Genomic DNA, 13458 nt, shown 5'->3' with positions numbered 1-13458 from the left:
TTTTCTTTATATTTTCTCATTTCGTTAGCTTGCTTTGTCATTTAATATAGGAATAAAGAAATATGCACTTGGTTTCATCATGTCATAAACAAACAAACAATAAAAAAAAACTAAAAGAAACTCATCAGTCGGAAATCAAGATAGCATCGCACCGGGAGCCATGGAAAGGGAATGACGAATTTAAGGAAACCTAAAGCAGCAATATTTGACACTAACTGACGGAAAAGCCTAGAAACGGATCTGAAAGACTTTAACAATTACCCTTAAGCAGTTCATTTTAGTGAGACTACACACACAAAAAAAATCTGCTTTCATTTATTTGACACTGGGCGTATCCATCGGCTATAGTTGAATGACTAACCAATTCCTTATTCTTTAACAACACTTTAGTGACTTTGTTTTCTATATTATCATCGAATAATTATAAAGAAAGCAAATTATCTTCTGAAGGGGCAACCAGAGAAATGTTATTTTACACTCACCAATAGATTTAGTTTCCCTTGCATATAATGCCCCGCGAAAAATGAAACTCTAAGCAATTTTTTTCTTTAAGAAACAATGTTACTGATTAAAAGGAGCCAAATTTTAGAACTTTAATCTAATATGCAACCATGCTTTCACAAAGATATGTAGACTTTGAGCAAACTCTAGAACTTTAGTCTGGCATCTCATCGTGCGAGGAGTATCAGCTAAATTCATGTTACCGCAAAGATTATATACTCCTAGACATAGGAAGGATGCATAAGATAATTCACTTCTGAAAACAGCCAAAGGAAGGAAAGAATGGTTAGTAACAACTGAAATGTCTTTCATCCGTGAATTGATCATTAAAGACCTATGAAGAAGCCAAGATATTTAATCGACTACTCAATATCCTCGCCAAAATATCTGATCGTGCATCTACTCATCATCATTACTGCTGCTACTACTACTACAACTAATACTAATATAAATACTACTACTAATACTACCACTATTACTACTACTACAACTGCTACTACAACCACCACCACTAATAATTATTATGATTATGAAGATGAGGATGATGATCATGGGGTAATGGTGATGATGATCATGAGTCGGTGGAGGAGGAGGAGGATCATGATAATAATAATAATAAGAAGAAGAAGAAGAAGAAGAAATAGAGCACTCAGTGAGAGCAAACCTCCGCCAAGACAACACCAACGTCCTCTCAACGATTAGTTGGGAATGATTTTTAAAATGAGAATATCTGAAATATACTCAACTGCTCTCGCAAGCAAGAATACTAAGAGCGAACCCGATTGCTCTCAGAAATTATGTAAAAAAAAAACCGAAAGTAATCCAGAATCCTTGTCCGGTACCTGATCGATTCCAATGGTAGTCATGGAATGTGAAGGTGGGTGTGCAAGCAGTGTTTGTAATGCTGTGTGTGTGTGTGTCGTCTGCAGTAAAATAGTGACAGTTTTCTTTGTGAAGGCCTTTTTTATTCTATCCGCTGAAATAGTGTATTTACGACCATTAATGACTATGATTATCCGTGCCTGAAAGAAAACGAAAAGGACCTATATACGATGCTGTTAACATAGGTTTAACAGCATCGTTGCCCACAAAAACGTGAGTCGAAGAAGTAAAGCTTCCTTCAAGGCAGAGCTAGAAATGCAACTGTCACGTAGGTCAAAGGCTTTAAACAGGAGCGATATATTCAAAATTGGTGAAGCTAAAAATTGTCGAGGATAACTTAAATCTATTATTGTTACTGAATATGTTAGTGTTATTTAATTTCTGAACGGTTTTGCTTCGGTTGTTTATGTAGTTTGATTTCTTTATCCATCAGTTTCTACTAAGATAGAGACACGAATAAAACGAAAATAAAACTTTGGAAGCAACAACGCCGCCATAGCTTACGTGGAAACCATGAGCGTACTTTCAAGGGAGATAATCAATGAAAGACTTGAAAGTGAACGTAATATCGTAATACTTCATGTAAAGTAAATTAAATATGGAATTCTTGTCCAGTACCGGATCGATCCGAAAATCTAAGCAGTTCGTGCCTGTCCCGTGGCCAATCATCCCTGAAAGTTTCATCCGAATCCATCCAGCTGTTCTTGAGATATCTTGTCCACGAACAAGCGAACAATCAAACAATAATAATAATAATAATAATTTGTTAAAAACGGGGATGAAAGTAATTGTTGACTGATAGATGTAAATGTTCCCACTGATAAAAATCCACGATCAATGAATTTGACAAATCAAGTAAGCATAAGTACCTGGAAATAGAAATACAAAATATGTGGTATCTTATTGTAGGTGACCTAGGTATGATTAAAAGGGATGTCAGAAATATCTAGATAAGATCCCAGGAGAACCCTGTCTAAGAGAAATCCTATCCATTTATATGTCTGTGTTGTATTACTTGAAGATATCTCGCTACTTCCCATCCGCAAACTTTCAGTCATACTATAACATATCTTATCCTTCACTTGCCCCATGACGCTGGGTGTGTCTCGGCAAGTGGCTATAACAAACATGTAGATTGAAAGTAAAACAATAATAACAACAATAATAATAATAATAATAATAATAATATAATAATAATAATATAATAATAATAATAATAACAACAAAAACAACAACAACAACAGCAACAATAATAATAATAATAATAATAATAATAATAATAATAATAATAATAATAATAATAATAATAATAATAATAATAATAATAATAATAATAATAATAATAATAATAATAATAATAATAATAATAATAATAATAATAATAATAATAATAATAATGAGCTGAAACTAGAATCAATCAATCAATGACCACATCTCACTCCTCTGGAACTTCACCATTCAAACTGACAGGAAGATAGATGCAAATAGGCCAGACATTATATTGAAAGACTTCAGACAAAGAACATGCCTCCTCATTGATATGACTGTCCCAATCGATATAAACGTATCTGTCAAGACCTACCAAAAACGGAGCAAATATAAAGATCTTGAAATAGAAATCAGCAAAATGTGGAAGCTGAAGACTAAAACAATACCTGTTGTCATAGGTGCCCTGGGAATGTTAGCGAAAGGGACTGATTGCTACCTAACTCAGATATCAGGAAACCCCAAAATGGCAGAAATTCAAAAGATAGTGCTCATGGGAACTGCTCATATCCTACGCAAAATACTCTCTATGTAATCCCAAGGTTTAAAACAAACTTTTTTTTATTTACTTATTTATTTATTTATTTTATGTATTAGACATTCACTAGTACAACACCAAAAAAAAAAAAAACCCCAAATATATGGCACAGAACTTCCAACCTGTTGTCTCTTGAGGTCTCTGGGTGAGACTTGGAGCCAACTTGTACAGACATAAAACAAAAGTAAAACATATAATAATAATAATAATAATAATAATAATAATAATAATAATAATAATAATAATAAATGCCCTGATGAAGTACCAGGCAGTGGCTCTCATGGCTTCTGATCTTAACTGATTGGAAGTGTTATCATGTACATTGTTTTGTCTTGGTATAAAAGATGGGCTACAGCAAATATTCTGCTCAATACCACAGATTTGCTTGTCAGTTGTTTGACCTTAACCAGTTGAGCATGTCCCTTAGTGGCTGACGATATGTGCATCTCTGATCACGAGCAGAAGTAGTGGGGGAGCATCATAGCCATGTGTTGAGAGGGATTCGTTGGGGTTTGAATAGTTCACCTCTGGAAACATGGGTGGTTCTTTCAACATCCTTAAACAACCCTTATTCAGGGACCGTTTGAGCGGGATGGGCTACTCAACCTGAAGAAAATTCTAACTGGGCCCCACCTGCAAGGTCATGTGCTGTTTATCTTGATATGAGATCACCATGTCGCGCACATATGGTTGTGATGCATGTGCCTCGTGTACCTTTATCAGACGGGTAGTCATGATGGGTATATTGGGCTTCGTATATTTTACCCCAGTGTCACTTTGATGGCATGAACTGCTCTCTCACTCAATAATAATAATAATAATAATAATAATAATAATAATAATAATAATAATAATAATAATAATAATAATAATAATAATAATAACAACAATAATAATAGCAATAGCAAAAGGGGATGATTGCTACCTAACTCAGATACCAGGAAACCCAAAGATGTCAGAAATTCAAAAGATAGTGCTGGTGGGAACTGCTCATATCCTACGCAAAATACTTTCTATGTAATCTCAAGGTTTAAAACAAACATAATTTTCGTTTTTTTTAGACATTCACTAGTACAACACCAAAAAAAAAAGAAAAAACAAATATATGGCACACTAGGCATAACTACACCATGAACTTCCAACATGTTGTCTCTTGAGGTCTCTGGGTGAGACTTAGAGCCAACTTGTACAATTATAAAGCAAACGTCAAACATAGAATAATAATAATAATAATAATAATAATAATAATAATAATAATAATAATAATAATAATAATAATAATAATAATCCTTTCTGCTGTAGGCACAAGGCCTGAAATTTTGGGGAGGGGTTAGTCGATTAATTCTACCCCAACCCTCAACTGGTACTTATTTTATCGTCCTCGAAAGGATAAAAGGTAAAGTCGACCTCGGAGGAATTTAAACTCAGAACGTAGCAACGACGGACCAAATACCGCTAAGCATTTCCACCAGCGTAATTATCCTCGTCAATTGTTTTGCATTTTTTAAATCTACACGTTTTTAATGCAATCCCTCTATTCATGATTCAGTCAAAAGCTGCCACAGATGATCCAAGCTACCTAAAGTTAGAATTTCACTTAGGTAATGTGGGGGTTTTTTTGTCACTGGTATTAGATAAAATGCAAGTGTTTCCACTTTTCATAAGCATAAATCTATATTCAGTTGATCATTCAGATATATGTGTTTTTGAAATCCTTTCTTGGTGGGTTAAATGCTGTGCGCAAACATTTCACTTTTGGGAACACGAGCATCTATGTATGAACGTATATTCACCCACCACTAAATCAAGTTTATCATCATCATCATCATCATCATGCTAAGCAGTATACAATATAAAGTAATACATTACAATAAGATTTATATAAATTCTACGATAATATCAGGTTTCCTTAAATTTGCAGAGTATTTCCCATGTAAGTTTTCATTGCTTGAGGTAAATATAATTTATTATGTTCACCTTGATCTATATTGATCAAATATAGGAAAATAAATTTATGGTTAAATTCCTAATATATTAGGATTCTTTTAAGACTAAAAAAATCTACTCTTTTCATGTGTATATAATATGTATATGAAAGCTAATTGAAATTTCAGAAGCGCAAGTATATAACTGAATATACTCAATTATAAAAGGTTAACTTTTCGAATATTTCGTTTTTAGTATTTTATTCACCTTTGCTAAATTTTCCTAAATATTTTAGATAATGGTTTCTATGGAATCATGATCACAAAGAAAATAAGATTCATGCTGAAGATTTTCAAATATACATAATAGAGCTATGAAATTATTGATAAATCATTTCATATGTAATAAAATCTTGAGATGCTTCAATTTATTTGAATAGCTATGCTTTATGGCTCCATTAAAGAAATTATTCTGTTTTATGTAGTCAGTATGCAATGAAAGAATTACTTCTTGTCGATCATAAGATAGATTTTAGTATCATTTATAGTTAAAAATTGATTACTAAACTGGAAGTATTTGGAGAATTATATGTGCTTCATAAATCCAGCTATCGATTTCATACCAGACACGAATCAAACATGTAGAAGAGAGAAATCTTGATGGCAGTGTCGTTCACGCCTTTCTCAAGAGCATTATCAACGTAACTGAAGTAGAATGGCTGCAATTGAGAATCAAAAACCGAGTTGTCCGTACAAAGTTATCGATTTCCTTTAGGCTTGGTTCAATGTCATAAATGAAAGAATTTATGATCACACATAAACATACACGTTCACACACACACACACACACGGGCGCGCATATTTGTGTGTGTGTGTTGTAATTTCAGAGAAGTACCTTCAAACAAGGAAGGAAATAGTTCTCTCTTATTCTACTCTGCTCAATTTCACAGCTTGCTTCAAATGTATCACTGTCAATTCAAAAACTCAGAAACAAATAACTTATACACAATCAATTCGCTACCGTACGTAGTGTACATGTATTACTTATTTAACGGAACTCAAAACCTGAAACAATCAATTATAATATTTATAATACAAATATCATTTTTCAATTATACCCCCATTTTAGCTAAATATTCCTCCAGCGGTTCAGTAGGTCTTCAAGCAGAGTTATCTATATGTAGGGCTATTAGTAATTGCTACATAAATTTTCCAATATATTTTAATTTACATGTCATCATGTTGCTTGATAGACATACAACAATTTTAATGCACTTGCACAGTAGTAATAAATGTACGGCCATAGTGTTTAGTGAATTGTTATAAACTCTGCGGAAGTGTTACTATCTAGTGAATATCTAGTGAACAAGTTTTCATAATCTGATCATAGAGCTTCAGTGATGCTCTTTATGGTAAATTGATTCAACCAAACAGAAAGCAAAACACTCATGCCCTCTATTTGGAAGCAGCTTGCGCACTACAGCATATCACTCAAGTTATATAATATAACACTAGATCACATATGCATGAAAATGTTTTTGGCACCTCTAGAATAGGAACAGGCGTGGATGTCTGGTAGGAATATAGGTCCGAGTTCAGTCCTACTGCGTTGCACCTGCAGCTAGTATTTTCTAGTATAACCTCGAACCGACCAAAATCAGTGTAAGTGGTTTAGTAGACGGAAGCTGAAAAAAGTTCGTTATATACATGTTATATACACGTATATACACGTACAGGTATATACATGTATATATATGTGTGCATATCTGTTGCTAAATCCTGCTTCAGTACTTCATAGTGTGCAGCAGTCACAGTGGTTGTGCTGTGGCTATGATAGCGAGGTATACGCCATGGCATGTCAAACCAAAGGATTACCTCGCGAAAGCTTGTACGTAGCCTATTTGCTAAAGGTTGAAATCGAGCTAAACTGAAGAGGTAATAAATAGCCTACCCGCCTAGCTAATGGGGTGGCTTCGTATTAAAAGCTAAAATAATACAAAGGAATAGGCCTCAGTATCCTGCAGATTAATCGGACTTCTCTATGGCGATGGAGCGAAATCAGAGCTACCAGAGGCTGCTAAGAATCTAAGGTACCAATAGTTCACCAAAGAATTAGAAAAAAACACTTGCCTTATGCACCTATATCTTCTGGTCTTTAAGAGGGAGAAGCGGAATGCCCCATCTAATGGAGAAGAATAAGAAAACCAAATGCGATGTGCTACGGCTCTGTGGTAGACGTCAACGGAAAAAATAAAAGTGAGACGGAGAAATAGCGAAAGGTGCGAGTGCAACAGATTGTATAATGTTCACCGTAAGCAAAGAACGGGCTTCGAAAAATTTTTCTTGCCAATTGCCTTTACCACGAATCGGAGTACGAAATATTAGTCTCTCAAAAATTGCCACCCAGAAAATCAGCTTGACTCTGTTCCCACAGGATACGAGCGTGGACGACGAAGTAGAAAAAATTCATTCTACCAAGAGCTACAGAAAGCGCTCGTGCACGGTTCCACGTATGCTATAGTGGCGGGAGATTTAGACGCAAAGGTTGGAAAATGACTGCAGAGAGTAAAATATGATGGTATATTTGGATCAAGAAAGGGAAACAAAAGGGAAGAAGATGTGTTTACCATGGTAGAAACTAGAAGGCTTTACATCTGTAATGGCCTCTACAGGAAGTAGCCTGGAAGATGATGAACCTGGACAGGAAAAAATGCTCAACACAAAAATGAAATTGACTACAGCCTAGACCATAAAAGGTGCATGTTGTAGGATGTCTCAGTAGTAATCCCATTCAGCACAAAAAGTATTGAATGATACGGGAAAAATTCGTGATGAGGACATGAGAAAAAAAAAGCTACGCATGTCTCAATAATTAAAATCAATGCGTCAAGTCCTTTGATGTGAAACACGAAAGTAAGAAGGAGTCAAAACCAAAACCTGCTAGCCAACAGGAGCCTGTGGAAGACTTGCTACCAGATGAAGGGTAATATACCTTCACCGTGAAAAGACTAAAAATACCACCTTACTTGAAAAAAAATGATGATACAGAATATTAAAACAATATTGCCTCATATCTATTCTCACATCTATAGGCTGTTTAGAAAGATCATAGTCACTAGACTATGAAAAAGCCTCGACGACCAACAGCAGAGAGGGCGAGCAGGTTTCTATAAGAAGTATAGTACGATTGATCTCGTGACGCAATACATTAAATTGCTCTAAGATGCGAACTCTGGATGCACAACAGATATATGTATATGCATATATATATATGTATATATATATATATTATATATATATATATATATATATATATATGCATATGTATATATATATATGCACATACACACACACAAATATATATATATATATATTCATATTAATTCATATGTATATATACATACATATATATATTATTTTTTTTTTATTCATATATATAGACACACAGAGACATACATACACATGCATAAGTGCCTATGTTTGTGTGTATTCGTGTTTGTCACCCATCACTGGTTGACAACCGAGGTGGATTTGTTTACGTCCCCGAAAATTAGCAGTTCGCCAAAAGAAACCGACAGATTAAGTACGAGACCTTAAAAATAATTAGTGCTGAGGTCTATTTGTTGTACGAAACCCTTCAAGCCGATGTACCGTCGTTGCAGCAGTTCAATGACGGAAACAGGTAAAAGAAAAAGATGAAATAATACACCTTTGATCATAATCGTAAGTCTTCTCAAACAGAGTAATAATGAGATAAAGAGTAACAAGTGCTATCACAAAAAACAAATCGAATACACACAGCCAAGGAGTTACATACACACACTCACACTTACACAAGTGCACGCACAATAAATTTTTGTCCCTTCTTTAAATTGCTGTCCCTTCAAATCATGATGGAGTTAAAAGGGGACTAACGCTACTTACGGATTTCAGATTTGGGTACAACCTATTTCCAGCAGAGACTAAGTTTCAAAGTATTTGAGACGGATATGGAAAAGAACAAACCCCAGTACAAGACGCCAATTTTTTTGAAAAACCCCATATGTTCAAAAACAAAGGTGACTACACCTAAATTTCAACTGAAATCGCAGGAAACCTGTCGAGATAACCCAAGTTAGTCTATCGGAATTTCTAGCGACAGCACCAACTCGCTAGCTATATACCAAATTCTGTGCATTCGTACAATAATTTCATTATTCCTTAATCGAGAAATGAACAATGATGTGAGACTATGTCCCATTTCAGAGTCACAAACACATGCGGAATGAAGGGGAAAATTTCTCCAAATGCCCAAGAACTGTTACGGATTATTTCAACAGCAAATCAATATTAACTACACTCGATCGTTAGACAGTTTCTTGTAACTAAATTTAACTCTTAAGAATTTGGTTGACAAGGGAATGGGAGCGCATGGGGTTTTATCCAATGATCATGTGATGTTGTTATAAATTTCTTAAACAAGGACCCATGCACTCAGGAATATATAGCTGAAAAATTGTACTTAAATTATCGTTTAATGTACATATTCCTTATCTCTCACCATTCACACGCACACACACACACACAACTACACAAGTGTGCGTACTTACAAACACCACACACGTATGTATATGTCTGTATACATGAATGTGTATACATATCAGTGTGTGCGTACATATAAATATGTAAATGAATGTGTAGACTTAAATCTATACAAATATGTATATGCATATAAATCTGTAGACATATATACGCTTATCTATTATTCGATCTCTCTCTCTCTCTCTCTCTCTCTCTCTATATATATATATATATATATATATATATCTGTCTACATATGTATAACTGTGTGTGAGAGTGTTTTTGTGTGTATATATATATCTATATCTATATATATATATAAATATATATATGTATATATATATAATAAATATATATATGTATATATGTATATATATATATATAAATATATATGTATATATATATATATATATATATATATGTATATATATATATATGTATATACTTAATATATATATATATATATATATATATATATATGTATGTATAAGTGTATGTGTGTCTGTAGCTAACACATCTGAATCGTTATACGCGTATTTTCTCCAATTCCATAAAACCTGTAATACCTGATGTATTATTCATGTTAATCCTTTTTATCAGCTGCAATATCCTTGGTAAAAATTGCAAATATCATTAAGGTTTTAAGAGAAAACATTTTTATATAATCCTATTAACGAAGATTCTGAATAATTTCTCGTGTCTCTTAATATATATATGTTAAAATTTTATTTTCATTTACCGATTGCGTCAATTGCTTGCACATCTCGCGATTCAGCAACTTCAAAACTCGAGGCAATTCAAGTCAATCTACAGTATGAATTAATTATGGCGATATGTGGTACTTTGCAATTGTTTCCTTAAGAATTCCTCATTAATTATTACAAGAAATGAATGGTATGGTCTTCCTAAACCGTTCGTTTACATCCTACACAACATAGATGTAAGCTTCCTGTATATGTTTTATCTCATTTCGTTCTTTTTCCCTCATCTTGTATGTAACCTCCGACACTGTTGTTGTCTGCTGGTATTCCCCTCTCCCCTACACCACTGTAGTAAATAAAAGATGTAATAAAAATAATTAAAATAATAATAATAATAATAATAATAATAATGATAACGGTTTCAAATTTTGTCACAGGCAGCGATATTGGGGAGGGGGATAACTCGATTATATCGAAACCACTGTTTCACTGGCGCTTAATTTATCGATCTGGAGAGGATAAAGTGACAATTCAACCTCAGCGGAATTTGAACTCAGAAGATAGCGACGGACGAAATGACGCTAAGCATTTCGTCCAGAGTGCTAGCAATTCTAGCAGCTGGCCGCCTTCAAAAATAATAATAATAATAATAATAATAATCCTTTCTTCTTTAGGCACGAGGCCTGAAATTTGGGAGAGGGACATAGACGATTACAACGACCACAGTGCTCCACTGGTACGAAAAGAATGGAAGGCAAAGTCGAACTCTGAACGTGGCGACAGGCGAAATACATCTAAGCATTTCGTCCAGGATGCTAACGATTCTACCAGCTCGCGGCAATAATAATAATAATAATAATAATAATAATAATAATAATAATAATAATAATAATAATAATAATAATCCTTTCTACTAAAGGCATAAGGCTTGAAATTTTGGGGACGGGGAAGTCGATTACGTCGATTCCAGTGTTTTACTGGTAATTAATTTATCGACCCTGAAAAGATGAAAGTCTTCCTCGGCGGAATTTGAACTGAAAATTTTGCTTTCTGTGGAAGGGGCACATTCCAATGACCAGGCACCCTATTTGCTGACAACACCCGCTAAACAGAGGGTCGGGTATGTCGTGGATATTAATGCGCAGACATGTGCTGAGGCTGCGACATCTCCAACGTTTCCTAGACGGTTAGCAGGAGTGATCGCCGTTTTTCAGGCAAAATTTCTCACAGCCGACTCAGCTGCAGCTCTGGATCACAAGTAGATCGAGGCAGAGAGCCTCGCACCTAGATTGCACCTAGATTATCGTCAGGCGCTCACACTCTTCTTCCAGTCGGGCAATGCGATCGGTGGAAGGGTCTGTTTTTCTATAGAGAATAAAAGTATCGGGTAAGTACGACGACGTTCTCGGGGAGAATTTGGGTGTCGATGAGAATATGTTGGTTGGTTTGTTCCGGAGAACTTTCAGGCCAGGACCTATGTATTATTTTCAAAAATCCTTGGCCTAGCAGTGATATCGGTGGGCACTGACTGTTCGGAATAAACTCTACAGGGACAGAAGTGCAGTCAGCCGGACTTGCCCGAGATGCGTGAAGAACGACGAAATCGTTCTGTATGCTTTCGTCCAGTGCCCGAGTATATCTGACTTGTCGGTTTATGTCGAACACCTGGTTATCGGCTGAGTTCATTGCGAAGATAGTCCCGCCGCCTTCCTTTGGCCGGAAAGGGAAATTTGTTTCTCTTTGCTTGATAGACTTAGCGAAAGAAGTTGTGTAGTGGACTAGATTGAAAGCGCTAAAGAGAGACACTTTCCTCTTTGGCCAAACTTTTATCAACTTTTTTTAAGTTTCACTAGGAAAAGAAAGTGATGGAGAGGGAAGTGCTGCCTGCCAGTAATTTTCTTAACGGGTAGGTGAATGAAGCGCGAATGAACCGTTGTGTGGGCCAACTCTATGCAAGAGCTTGTAGACAAAATGAAGAACGTATGCCCGTACACTCGTGGATTTGTGAGGTTTCCACAGGTACTCCTAGGAGGTCTCTCTCGTTAGGGGATTTTGTTGTTATCTTCAGTTGTTCTTTATTGTTTACTCAATTTTCATGTAATCTCACATTCTATTAGTCCAGTGTTACCCACAACGTTTTCTTAATGTAAACCCTTCGTGGTTAAGAAAGAAATTATTATTTTGTTATTTTACTTCGCATAGCCCTCAGTCTTATTTTCTCTGGTTGATTCTGCAAATTTTAAGATTTGAAAATTTGATGTTAATTATCGTGGAAGATTTTCAAAATATAAGAACGTATATCAAACACCTAGCTGTCCCCAGCAGAGACGTTTGTTGGGTCTGCTCTGCTCTCATGTTACTTCCAGTTTCTCTGACATATTTCCCGAACTTTATTGTTATCCTTCCGCGTGCCCCTGCAACTCCTGGGTTGACAGACACTGTCCTCATATCCCACATCCTTGCAATTTCACAGTCCACATTCTAGCAATATTATTATTATTATTATTATTATTATTATTATTATTATATTATTATTATTATATTCTCATCATAATGATCATCACCGTCGTCATCGTCGTCGTTGTTGTCATCGTCATAATCGCCATTATCATCATTATAATCACACACAGTAGCAGCAGCGACAACAACAGCAACAACATTGCCACTGCTGCAGTTTTAGTTTGCTGAAAAATCCAAAGAAACAAATTAAACAAAACACGCACATAGCATCATAAATATTCCTTCCAAGTTGTTTCCATTATTTTTGCTGTTATTGTTGTTGCTGCTGTTGTTGTTGTTTTCCTAATATGTATTTGTAATATTTTAATAAATATTTTGTTTCACTCAAACTATCCATTATTTTCATTGAATAGACAATAACCAATGGTTTTTTTTAAAGCCTTCAGCTCTTCCAACAATGTATAATAATAATAATATAATAATAATAATGATAATAATAATAATAATAATTCACAGAATACAACTTCGTTGAAGATTGTGAATGGTGCTTATTATAAAAGAACTACAGAATAACTTCCTTGCTAAGGTTACAGGCTATAAAAGTTATACAAGGAGAGGAAAAAAA

The sequence above is a fragment of the Octopus sinensis genome, linkage group LG7 (assembly GCF_006345805.1).
Source record: "Octopus sinensis linkage group LG7, ASM634580v1, whole genome shotgun sequence".
Classification (NCBI taxonomy): Eukaryota; Metazoa; Mollusca; class Cephalopoda; order Octopoda; family Octopodidae; genus Octopus; species Octopus sinensis.
This window is presented reverse-complemented; position numbering follows the sequence as displayed.